The 12,918-nt window shown below is 40.1% G+C and overlaps 1 protein-coding gene across 3 annotated transcripts in view; it reads left to right on the top strand.

The window, feature by feature from the left end:
- The first annotated feature begins 114 nt into the window (after positions 1–114).
- Positions 115–12,918, top strand: part of LINGO2 (leucine rich repeat and Ig domain containing 2) — a 565,290-nt gene continuing 552,486 nt past the window's right edge. For 2 of the 3 annotated variants that reach the window (XM_068667144.1, XM_068667148.1), the window contains exon 1: positions 115–256. The gene's annotated coding sequence lies outside the window, so the exon portion shown is untranslated. Of the gene's footprint in view, positions 257–11,699; positions 11,821–12,918 lie in introns of all 3 variants that reach the window. The other variant, XM_068667146.1, reaches the window with a different exon arrangement.

Consider the following 12,918-nt stretch of genomic DNA (forward strand, 5'->3'; position numbering starts at 1 on the left):
GGAGAGCAGCCGCGGAAGCTCGCTTGCTCCCGGCCCTGCCGGCGATGGAGCGGGCGTCGCCCCCCGCCTCAGCCTGCCCGCCGCCCACAGGAGGGCGGTGACCGAGCTGGCGTCCCGCCGGGGGCCGGCGCGACCCCTCGCAGCGCCCCGCTCGGATGTCACGGCGCCCCGGCCGCTGCCCACCTCGGGGGGGGGTCGTGGAGGGGGCGGCAGGCGCAACCCCGGCTGCCTGAGGGAGCTCCCCGGCCGCCGCCAGGTAAGCGGTGGGGTTGTGGGGCTAGGGGGGCGGGGGAAGCAGTCCCGCTGCCGTCGGGGGTATCGGCCGCGGGGAACCCGCCCAGCGGGGCAGGGGAACTTTTTGGGTTTTTGGGGGGCGCCCCCCTCACCCTGCGGTGCCCCTCCGTCTTCATCCCCCACGGTGTGAGGGGGGCGAGCGGACGCGGGATGGGGGAACCCCCTTCCCCCCTACCCCCCCGGCGCTCTCGCGGGGGAAGGGGGACGGAGGGGTCGCTGTTGTGGGCATCGACCCCCCCAAGAAAGGGCTCCCTCCCACACACACGTCTAAACCTGTGATGCTGGGGGCTGGAGCCCCCCGGGGTGTCAGAGAGCGACAGTCCTTTGTCGCCGGCGAGGTGGATGTGCCGCTGTGCCCGCATCCCCCCCGGGTGGTGGTGGTGGTGGGGGAAATGCTCCGCGTCCTGCCGAGCAGCCCCCCCCGAGTGCCTCCGGGGGCAGCCCGAAGTCGGGGGGCCCCCGCACGCACCTGGCAGAAGCACAGGTACGGCCCCAGGACCACCTGAGGCCACGCGGCCCCGCCGCTCCCCTGGGTGCAGGCTGCGGGGTCTCGCCCGCCCTGTCCCACAGCTGCCGGGATCAATGCCAGATGTTCCTGAGCGTTTCTCGCTCTCTCCCCCTCAACCCCCGCCCCGTAGCTTTCCTCGCCAAGCAGAGAGGAACCGCAGTGCTTTCTCATTGTATGCCGCTATTTCGAAACGCTGTTCTCTCAGAAGTGTAAGACCTTTTCGTCTAAGAAGGAAAAAAAAACCTCTGGACGATTCAACATAAATCAGATTTAACTTGGATGTCTTACCCAAGTGTTGGTGGGGTGTGTGTGTGTGGGGGGGAGAGGACCACACTCCTTTTTTTTTTTTTTTTTTTTTTACTGGCTTTGTCATAAAAATGAGCTGTGCAGCCCTCATTTCAGTCAAAACTACAGCATTAAGGGATGGAAGTGAAAATTAGTTCGTGTAACGTTAAGGGAGGTAATCCGTGACCTGTAAAACCTGCACCCAGTACTTCTGAAGCCTTACCCTGCTTCCTGCAGCGATGCACCTGGGATTGAGGGGTCTACAGTCTAAAGTGCGTCCAAGATTATTTCACCTGAAACTGCTGTGTGTACCCTGAGAGAATTATAGAGCGTTTTATTCATTCACTGTCAGAAGCAGCATTCACATAAAAAATAATACAATGATAATCCAGTAGGAGGTGGAAGAGAAGGGTGCCTTTTCCAGTGGAAACCATGCGGTTAGGAGATGCTCAGTCTCCCTGCTGCCTGCAATCCGAGCAGCAGCCGTGCCATTAGGGGCTACACCCTTTCCAGGAAGTGCTTCCCCGTGGATGTGAAGCTGCCGTGTGGTCTGCTCCGGTGCATAATGGACCACAGCGGAGGGAGGGTGCGGAGGGAGGGTGCGCGAGCGTGGTGGGGTTGTGCTTTCTCCTGCTGTGTGTGTGCAGATGCCCCGGTGGAAACGCGGTTTGGGATTTTTCCTTCAGATCAGCATATGAAACGATTGACTCCTCAGCTACTGTGCCACCTTCTCACCTTTCTCTCTTGAAACGTAGTGGTTTTGACCGTAGCTAATCTGTGTGCAGCAGAACAGCAGTATTTCATTTTTTTTTCCCCTTTTTGTTAAACCAAAGGTCCCTGAAAACTGTTTTAGCTGCTCTGAATCTCCCTCCTCCCATCGTCCCCCCTCTTGAGAAAGTAGGGATGACACCTATGTAGACCGAACAAAATCAGGTGCAATCAGCTCAACACAAGCAGCATGGCTCAGTGGTTTGAGGGTAGTGGGGATTTTTGCTGGCGTTCTAGGATCGAGATATTCTGTGAAAGGGCTGTAGGTGGTAATGTTTTCCTGTGCAGCAGCAGCAAGAGGTGAAGGAATACAAAGTACTAGAGAAGCTTGTCAGTTTAGACAGACATCCGCAAGTGCTGCGATTAGTACTGTGTTGGCATGTCACTGTGAACTAATGCTGTGGATTTTGGTGTCCTGCAGTTAAGGAAAAAGACCAAAGTAACTTGCCGTTTGTAGTCTGAAGCCATATCGTTTTCTTCAGCGCAGAAAGGTAAGAGGGTCTGGAGGCTGGAAGATTAGTGTCTCTATGCTGAGTTTAAAAACGCCCCTGCGTCTTAGAGGGTTTTTTAAGTCTTATGTAAGACCTTGTGAATAATATAAACACAGGGTGGGTGTGGTTATTGGTGAGGGTATTGATGAGGACTCGAGGAGGATTCCTGTGGCTTTAATAATTCATGCTGGTATGATTGTTGCCTTTGTTTCTGCATTTTTAAATTTGGTGGTTTTCTGTTGGTGGCATTTATTATTATTATTATTATTTTTAATGCCTTTTGACTGTGTAAAGCTCAGGGAATTAAGTGGGGAAAAAAGGTCCAGGAGTTCTGAAGGCTGGGTGTACGGTTGTCTGCTGGTTCATTGGCTCGTCCTTTGTGCAAAGGTAGATTTCCTTCTAGCTGTTGCTGATAATTAAAAATACAGCTGAGGGACAATTAAGTGGATCAGTTTCAGTGAATTTGTACAAAACTAAGCATGTGTATTACTGCATGCTCCTTTTGTATGCAGTTTGTTCAGCTACAGGTTCTTTAACATATTCTGTTAAATACAATCTTAATTCTGCATACTTTCTTTTCACATTCTGTACAGATATCCAGGACATTTAAGAAAATCCTGTTTCTTACTAGTCAGTGATTGACATTCCTATGTCATTATAAAGCTGATTTGTCTAAGCTGCATCTAATTATGAACCTTTACAAACTACTGCTCATTTCTAATTAGTACAATGAATAGCTTGGCTGTTTATTTTCCAAAATATTTTTAGTTCATGTATCTTCAGCCAGTTTTATGGAACTTTTTTTCCCTATCTTGAAAGCATAAGGGGAAGCTTTTTCCTCTTTTCTGGAAAGAGTGACTTATTTGTTATTTTAGAAAAATAGTAAAATAAATGAGGTAACTCCATAAAGAATGAAATTGAAGTATTTGAAATTTATAAGCATTGCTGCTCAAGACCTATGTTCATGCGGCATACCAATCGATGATTTCTGTGCTGAGATGTCAATATTATTCCCATGGGATGCGCTGAGTAGAGCTCATGTTTGGGTTGCTTGCCATCTCATAAACCTTTTGATTTCTGGGGACAATTCCATTTCTTAATGATGAAAACCTGTAGAGGGAAGAAACATGGAAGATAAACTGTCATCAGTATTGTATAATGACATTTCAGTGACCCATTTTCTACTGATAAAATGCAAATCTTGTTTTTTTTTTTTTTTTTTTCTTTTCCTTTTTTTTCCCCTCTTCTTTTCAGCAGCTATCCTGTGAAGAGGTAGTTCATGAGATTATTTGACATCGTACTGATCAGAGATTGTTATTTGATTAAAGTCTGATCTCACATTCCCTTTGAAACTGGAAGTAGATGTCTGTTTCAGTAGTAGGCTGTAGGCAAGTCTTGTTATATGTTAGTACACTGTGTTTTCAGCCTGGTGATTATGGTGAAACTCATAGCAGGTCAGCATGAGTGCTTAGTGAATATCTCTTCTGTGAGATGGAATTAGTGAGCAGTTTAGCTCATCTCCCAAAGATATGCTAATTACATACAAACAGAAGTAAAGGTGCATTAAAATGAATATTCTTGCTTAAGTGTAATATTTGAAACTGCTTTTTACTGCTGATTCACACTTTGGCTAATTTTTGTGCCTTCATAACAGACAAGAAAGTCCCCTTTGGATTTAGGTTTCAGGAAAAAGACAAGTATCACCACACTTACTGGTTTTAAACGAAATTGTCAGTGTAGGATGATTTTAATATTTATTTTTTTCAGAAAAATAGTAATGTCTGAAGGAAATGGGCACATGTGTTTTCACCTGATGGGCAAATTAAATTTTCCAATAAGGACAACAATTTAGATAATTGTTTTCATAGCTACACAAATAAGACAACAGAACTCATTAGTTTTCAATGTCAAAATTAAAGTTACAGTGAAAGGAAAAAAAAAAGGAAAATACATGCAAAATTTTATCATCATTAGTAATAAAACTATAATTTATTTTGATAGACTGAATAGAATTAAGTTCAGCATGAAGATTTGTCTGTATAAAATCTTACTTTATAATGGAGTTTGATTAACTGCAAAATGTCTGTCCTTTAGCTAGAATGGATAAGAATAATGGATAAGAATAATCATCCCACAGTCCTGTTGCCTTTTGTTTAGCTAGGATTTGTACAACAGTGATTTGTGATTAATACTTTATTGCTAGTAGTAAATGTATGTTCTATTTTATATGTAAAAATTACCATATGTCTTCTTAAAAACATTCAACTGAAGATAGTTACAGTTTCTTTTAAACTGTAACAAAATCACATGTATCCCACAAAACCTGTATCTGAACTCTGATATGGAATAATATACATTTTACAATTGAAATTCTACTTTTTAAAATTGCATTTGTTCTGATGATTGAGAGCCACCAGTGATCACCAGCTCAGGTTACAGGGGCTAAATAGGAAGACAAAAAAATACCAATTTCAAATATTTCTGTCTTCAGTGCTGAAGACTTGTTCTAGCCACAGGGGTAAGCCGACACTTACGTAAGGTAAAGGCCATAGCTGAGTTCTGAGTTCAGAAGCATAGCTAAGTCACCAGGCCTTGGCTGCAAGGAAAACAGGATTTCAATGGAGTTCCTTCTCTATGTCTTCTTTTCCCTGATAATTCTGTGGTGAGTCTGGTAAGGGGAATCACATCACTAGAGAAATTGAATAAGTTGACATTACCAATGGGCAGATTGTCATCCTATGTCCTCTTTCCAACTTCTAATTAGTCTTTTCTCCTATCATGTCCTTTACTTTAACTTGTACGTGAGAAAATGGCATTAATTTTTCAGCAAGTGATTATTATCCCTGCTTGCTGTGCTTCATTAGGACTTGTGATTTGGTGTAGTCCTTTGGATCAGCAGATACTGGCCATGAGTTGGAGCTTCTGCTGGGGATCTTTTGAGGAAAACCTCAGTTTGGCTTTTCCAGAATTTCATTTCCCGCAAAGTAAAAAGGTTTACGTCCTCAGTGGAAAGCTTACAGGTTCCCATCATGGTGCAGATGGGTCTCTGGTGGCTGGCCTGGCCCCAGCATTCTGCGAACGTTGTGCTGGCGCCACGTTGCAGCGCAGTGGGATGGTAAGGAGATTTATGTCACTCTTCCAGTGATGGAAAGGCACAGAGGAGTTTCCTAGAGGTTAAGTTCTCCTGCAATGTCCAGCAAAAACTACCCAGTCAGGTTGTACAAATCTATGTGTGGCTATAAAATAAACAGCAACGTTTCATCTTGCTGTGAATGCCATGTACATGGGGTTGTGCTTTGTTGAACTTTGAGCTCAACCTGCTTTGGGTCCTGATGCAAGCTCCCCAGCAGTTTGAATATGGACATGGTTAAGGAGTTGTGTTAGTGGTTCCTCCTGAAAAGAGTAAAAAAAGAAAAGTTATTTAGCTGCATCAATTAGTGAAGCTCTGTTACAGCCCATGGGACTACATGCATTTATTACAGTAGCAGGTGAGAAAGTTTTAAATGCTGTTAGTGGGCTATGTGTTTAAAACACTTTTTTCAGGAAGGCTGCTTACTTTTTGTCGATATTTGCTGTTATAGCTGTCTGATGGGAAATACCAGCAAATGTCTTTTAATTCCAGTAACTCTAGTTTCAGTTTATTAGAACAGTAGTTCGCTCTGTTGATAGACCCAGGGAAATATGAATGTCTGCAAACCCATAATTATGTCAGGAACTAATTTATAGCCTGATTTTTTTATTTTTTTTTATTTTTTCAGTGAAATCATATGGTAGAGCTTACAAAGAGAAATTATATGGGTACAGTTCAGATCTTTGAAAGAGATAAGAACATTGAGAATTTTTAAATTATTTTGAAAAGGATTTTCTCAAGGATTATCAAAGCATTTAATTCCCAGCATTTAATTCCTACTACAGGTTGAGTGAACACATGTATCTTACAGATGGGAAAATATATTTATTACTAATACCTGTAACCACTTTCATGTCATTCTTTATGGTAGAGTAAGCTCTCAGTGCCATGAGGCAGGAGGTTGTCAGAAGGATTTGTAGTTGCTGGTTGGGCACTGTTTACCCAGCTTGACTGACTGGGTTATGAAGACCACAGCTAATGCTGGGAGAGAGGTAGGAAGAGAAACAAGCTTCTTGGGAAGAAGAAATTCTGCTTAGGTCCTGAAGAAAAGGAGAGATTTCAAGATGGTGAGACTTCACCACTCAGCCATCTGCAGGTCTTACCTGGGACATAGTACAGCTGACAGTCCCATTAAATGGGAGTGGGGCTCACTTACTGCTTGTGAAAATATCCCACATTTCTGAAAGGGAGAAGAATAAGAGAGGCTGAAGCAGGAATGGTGGTGTTAGTGTGTTTGGGAATGAGAGAGCCAGCCAGGCCTGTGACATCCCAGCACCTCCATGGATGGCCATTACCAAAAGAAATGAACCACACTTAATTTTAAAAATTGAGATGCAGATTTCTAGTCATGACGGTAACTGTCCTGACAGGACAGATTATGCTCCTATTCCTGCCAAAGGTGGTCAGAAAAGTAAACATCCATCTTTAAGGGCCATGTTTGATTACAAGACTTGCTTTAGAGTTTTCTCATGTTACTGGTGCTGCATGCAGCAGCTATGCAGACTAGGGTATTTACATAGAAGAAAAGATGGAATTTTAATTTTATTGAATAGAAGTGATAGCATTCACCAGTAGTAACTTGAATAGCTTTTTGTTTTGAAATACATTTTTTTTTTTAATTTGAAAAATTTTGATTATTTTTGATTTGAAAAAATTAACATTAATAAAGTATGTAGGGAGGAACTGGTGAGAAATGAGTTGTGCTTAGGTCAGAAGATGAGGTTGCCTGGAAGAATTATCAGACTTCTACATTTGGTAGTGGCTTTGGAGTCCTTTTACCTGCTATCTTATTTTTGGAATGCTGAGTGTGACCAAGGAAATGAGAAAATACCTGTCTCTTGGCAGATTTTGACTGATTCTCCACTCAAACTGGCATACTTTACATGGCAAAAGAGGCACACAGGCTACAGACATGAAGACAGAAAATATTAACTAAGTGCAGTTTAGTTAGCTGAAGCCTTTAAATAGTGAGTAGACCCATTTAATTTGGCAAAATAGTTCTTCCACATCCCCAGTGTTCAGAGACACTAGTGCAAACAACAATCAATTCCAGTTGGAATTGACTGTGTTTGCTAGACTAGGTTATAAAGCATTTAAGGAGATGTTGAAAAGTTTAAAATACAGGAAGTCTTTGTTTCGGTTGCTTCCATAGACCTGAAGCAGGGATGGTTACAGCAGAGTTGCTACAAGGTACATACATAGCAAGGTACATAGAAGTGGAGTAATTGGAAAGAGAAGGCTGCAGCAAATCATGAGGGTGTAACAACTTGTTTCCAAGAATTCTGAAGGAAATGCATAGCCAAGCACATGAGCGACTTCTGAATCTGTCATTTATTTTTCAATATTATGTGTGACATGGAGGATAGCCAACCATTAGGAAGAAAAAAGATGTCAGGAATTAATAGTAGGTTGAAACCCAAAGAGGTAATTGAGAAAAAATAAATTGTCAGCAACATCTAAAAGAACATGTTGTGAAGACGTAACATACCTGTGATCACTTCAAGAAAACAAATGGAAACAGTCCTGTACAGACTCCCAGTGTGGCTTAAACTGAGTGTACAACTGCAGTCTCACTATCAAAAACTTCTTTTACTGATAATGCTTTCCATCAAACTGTTCATATGCTTTTATGAAGACCGTGGTGAAAACACTTCCTCTGTGGAAGCAAAAAGGGTGAAAGTTACACGCGTGTATGGGATTTTGGAAAAATTAGTGCTTGTGAAGAAACAGACACAATTCCTACTTTGATTTTGAAGTAGTTAAGTACTAGACAACGTTATATATACGTTAGGGACTGCAACACAAGTAATCAAATATCTCCTGTCAAGCAATTAAAGGTAACATGAAAAGACAAGCTAAAGTGGTTTAGGAAGATAAAAAAAAATGTACCTAGATCTTTTTTAGTAATTATTTTGGACCTTCCATCATGTGAACAATTTTTACATGACATTAATTTGATAAAACTTTGCAATGGAAAAGGTAGAGATACAGTGAGGATATTTAATATTGCATATCTTAGTTTCAATGGTTTATTTTTTCCTATTAAACAAACAAAAGTCATCTGATGGGAAAAGAAATTTGAATTACAAAATATTTTAAAATTAATAATACATTAACCAAACATTATTGAAATAGGAGTTTCAGAACTGTGTCTGTCTTCTAAAACTTAAGAAGTAGTATATCCAGAACCACCATTTTTTAACTGTAGTAGACAAGCAAAACAAGAAAAAAATAAGAATATATCCTCTGAATACCATTAGAGCTGTTATGCATTACATCATAGTACACAATTGCTTGCTTATGCAGTTGCTTTAGCTGCCCATCTGGGGGCTTTAGCTGTTCTTCTGAAGCAATTTACATTGCTCATTGGGAAGGATTTCAGGCTGTAAGGACCATGAATTTGATTGTTGCTGCGTTGGTTACTGCACCACTAATCAGCTTGATTTACACAGGATTTTGATCATTGAATGATTGAACTACTCTGTAGTCCTGCTTAAAAACAGTTGAGATGTTACTTTGCAGTGTGAGTAGACAATAGTGTCTGAATACTTAAATTGGCATCCAGCTATAATAATGTAGTATGCTCTATCAACACATAATCTTGATATTAGAATAATCTAGTTTACAATTTTTACTTCTGCTTAATTTTTGAAGTAAATACAGGTTTGCTTGATTTTACTGTAAAGCAGCTTGCAAGAAAATTTTAGGACTTTCTTTTTCATTTGAATATGGGTCAGGTGAGTGCAGCGGTTGAAGGCAGATAATGCTCAGATTTGACAAGTACCAGCCACCAAACAGTTCACTACTTGTTCAGTTTAGTGGACCTGTACCAAATATTTGGTGCATATGAAAATAAAGTTTTTTGCTTGTTTGTTTGTTTGTTTTTCATTGTTGCCTCTTAGGAAGTGAAAATGGAAACTGTTGCTGTAGGCTGCAGTTGAAAGACACTCTTTTTTAGCTAGAAAGGAGACATTCCATAAAGGAGATTCAAACTTCTCCATCATTGTAGGGGCTCTCTAACAGAATGAGAAATCTATGTCATCTTCCACTGGATTTTAAATTTAAATGTTTAATCTAGATTACAGATTTAGTTTATTCACAAGCTAAATAGATATTAACAATATATGGAAGGCAACACAGTAAGTGCCTGGAATATGTCAGGAGTTTATATGGATTTGTCTTCTTCAGCAGCTAGCAAAGAAACTCTGTTCTTCTGTCACTTTTTTAATGCATTGAATGCAGTATGATTGTATCTCAGATTTGATATTGATTGTGAATACTGATGAGAAGTAGGCAATACCCTTGCACCCATGGACAAATTACCATTATATTGTTATGCATAGGTTGTGCAAACTAAAAAAAAATATACCGTATGTTCAGTCTTTCTAAAGCAAACAGAAGACTGCAGAAAGTAATCCTGCAATATATATGTTAGTATGGTCTTTTCTGGAGATTCTGTTGGAACAATTATTTACATTTTAAACTCACCAGAGAGATTTAGAATACCAAGGCTCACCAAAATTTACATTAAGGAGTAACATTGACATGTTACTCATGTCAAAATTTATTTTGATGAACAATTTCAAGGACTTGTGTAAAAATCTGCCAGCATTTTTGCACAAATTTGAAATTTGACATGCAAAATATTATTTCAGTGATTTGTAGCTGTTACTACAAATTTGTAGTTGTTTATACTCTAAAAGGAAATAAACAAAAATGTGATAGTAGATGAAGATCAGAAAATATTTGATAAATAAAAAGAAGCAACATACCTGCTTCATTCAGTGAGTTTGGAAAATAATTTTTATCCAAGTAAAGCAGTACGTAAGAATATTTTTGGTTGGGTTTTGTAACTGGAGACTTGTGGTATTTCATTTAGAATACCAACAGCGACATTTTCTGCAACTGTCAGGAAAACAATTTAGGCCTGTGTATGAACTGTTTAGCTTCTTCTTTCTCCTGTAGTTCCGTTCAAGTTCAAAATTTATCTTTATATCCCACCTAGGTAACAACAGAGGTATTACTGATTGCTATTTCTTCTGCGCTATTCTTTAGAGCACTGAAAATATTAACTCTTCTAACACTTTGTAGTTAGAGTTGATGAGTAGGTTCTTTTGGATCTGCTACCTGTAGCGTTTTCCTTTGAAATACAAACGCTAAGCTCTCTTTAAAGTGGTAAGTGCCTGATATAAGTAATTATTCCCCTTACAGCTTGTTACATAAATGTTTTGCCTCAGAAAGTAAGACAAGAGTGAAGCTCAGTTATTGATGATATTCATTCTATTTGCAGCATGTATTAGTGCAAACTTTTATATTTATGGTGGCAATCACTAGATGGCACTGCTCTATGGTCTTTGTAAGTTGCTATGTTTTACTTTTCTTCAAATATTCATTCTGTTTTGTGTTACATGACCTAGCAAACTGTTAATGGCTTTATGGTTTGATTTTTCCAGGAATTGTGGCAAATGGCAGGAGAACGTGACTAATGTGATTTTCAAGGCAGGCTAAATCCCCATGAACCACAGGTTTATGTTCAGAAAGGGGTAAAGCATGCTGTTTGGCTGTCTGTTTCAGGACTGGTAAACAGGAGGCATCAAACAAAAAAGCTGTAATAAGAATACTCCACAAATCTGGTGTTGCTGATTACGTAAGTGTATCTTCTTGGCAGGAATGTCACCAGGTAATCCTAACTTCTCCAGCTGGTAGTTCCCTTTTTTTTTATGATCTCAGTTGTCAATGCATCTTTCAGCCAAGTGCATGAGGAACAATAAAGTGCAATAACACCATTCTGACACCGAAGTGGTGTCAGGATGTATGGTTAAATACTGCACATTAAAATGACTCTTGTGGGAAGACTGCCCTAACAACTCCTCCCCTAGTTCAGGCTGTGTGCTGCCAAAAAAAAAAAAAAAAAAAACAACAAAAAAACAAAGCAGAAACTGCTCTTGTACACGTGGCATCTTTTCAAAATGCGAGGTACCAAGTCCATCACTAAGGTTAGGTATACAATGGTAGTGAAGTTCTGTAGGACTTGGGTAATTGGAGTCTTGACAGTCCTTATGTGTTGGTCTGCTTTGGTCCCAAGCTGATATTGTTTTGCTGATACTGCACCCTGGCACAGCAGGCTCCAGGTTTGCCTGGCTTCTGCTTTGTTTGAAGAACAGTGTAAAAGAGTAAGCTTGTCTAATGGCTGCATATAAATGGAACTGCCTTTGATCCCCAGCAAAGCTGTCTCTGGAGCCTCTTCATTTCTTCTGGCTGGAAGCACTGTCAGGGATTCTTCAACCAGAAGCTGACTGTGAATCTCCTAACGTCAAGCTCGCTGTGCTGCGATTCTCTCAAGGGTAGGTGGTTGTACTGTACAGCAGCCAGTAGGCATTTGCCGTTGTTGAATTTTGAATGATTAAGGAGCTAGGCACTAGTTCCTGAGTTTGTCATCTGAAAGTGCTTTTAAAGATGTCTGGCTAAATTCTATATGGCTCAGATTCTACTTCTTGGAATTAAAGTGGTGGTTGAAACTGTGCATGTTATTTTGGATTTATTGCAGAAAAAGGATTTACCAATCTGGTTTATGGTGAAAATTAAATTTCACTCCCATCCATTCCTGCTGTGTAGTATAAAGGTTGGGACGTTTTAAGTGAAATCCTTTATTATAAGTGCTTATTGTAGTACTGGATTTAGTGGCTGTTCTTTGAGTTCTCTAAGGCTTTTTGTTATCAGTTTATTTTTCTTTCTTGCCCTTCAGATTCAATCACAAAAATACAACACTATTTAGTCTAATACTCTCAGAAAATCTTTTTAGAAAGATGAAAGTATAAATGCATTGGGGAAAAAAATTGAAGTTCTTTCATGCATTAGTTTTCAATGTGATATTTGTGTTTTATAATGAAACTGGAATTAAGTGGTTGTTCTTAAATTGCTTTTGAGCATGAAACAATATATTTCATTATGTATTTATCTAATTTGGTTATTATTGTGAAATTATCATCTGAAACAATCTCCAAATATGATTTTTGTGGTAATAATTTGCCCAACAGACAGGTGAAAATGATTTTTGCAGAAGATATTCATGAAAAATTGTGGAAGTTCTTGAGGGATTGCTAAATAAATCACAAAATCTAGTTGTGATTCTAGGAAAAATGGATTCTAGGAAAAATGGATTCTAGGTGAATCCATTATTTTTGATGTGAGGTTCTGGAGGCCTGAGCATGGTGTTGGCATGGTAATGACCTGTTCAAAAGGACGTCAGTTTATGTATGCTTTTAATGACCAGTTTCAGGTTAAAGTAAAGTGCAAGATGAGGCAGCTGTGGTGCTAGCTTCAGACCGAAAGGATCTGAAGAAAGGTTGAAGAATTATTTGCCCTGGATATTGAGACTATTGCTCACATCTTCATGCAGCAACCAAATGGTTGACACAGACGCATCAGGACGGGAATACTTC

Source organism: Anas acuta, chromosome Z (genome assembly GCF_963932015.1).
Source record: "Anas acuta chromosome Z, bAnaAcu1.1, whole genome shotgun sequence".
In the NCBI taxonomy this organism is placed as follows: domain Eukaryota; kingdom Metazoa; phylum Chordata; class Aves; order Anseriformes; family Anatidae; genus Anas; species Anas acuta.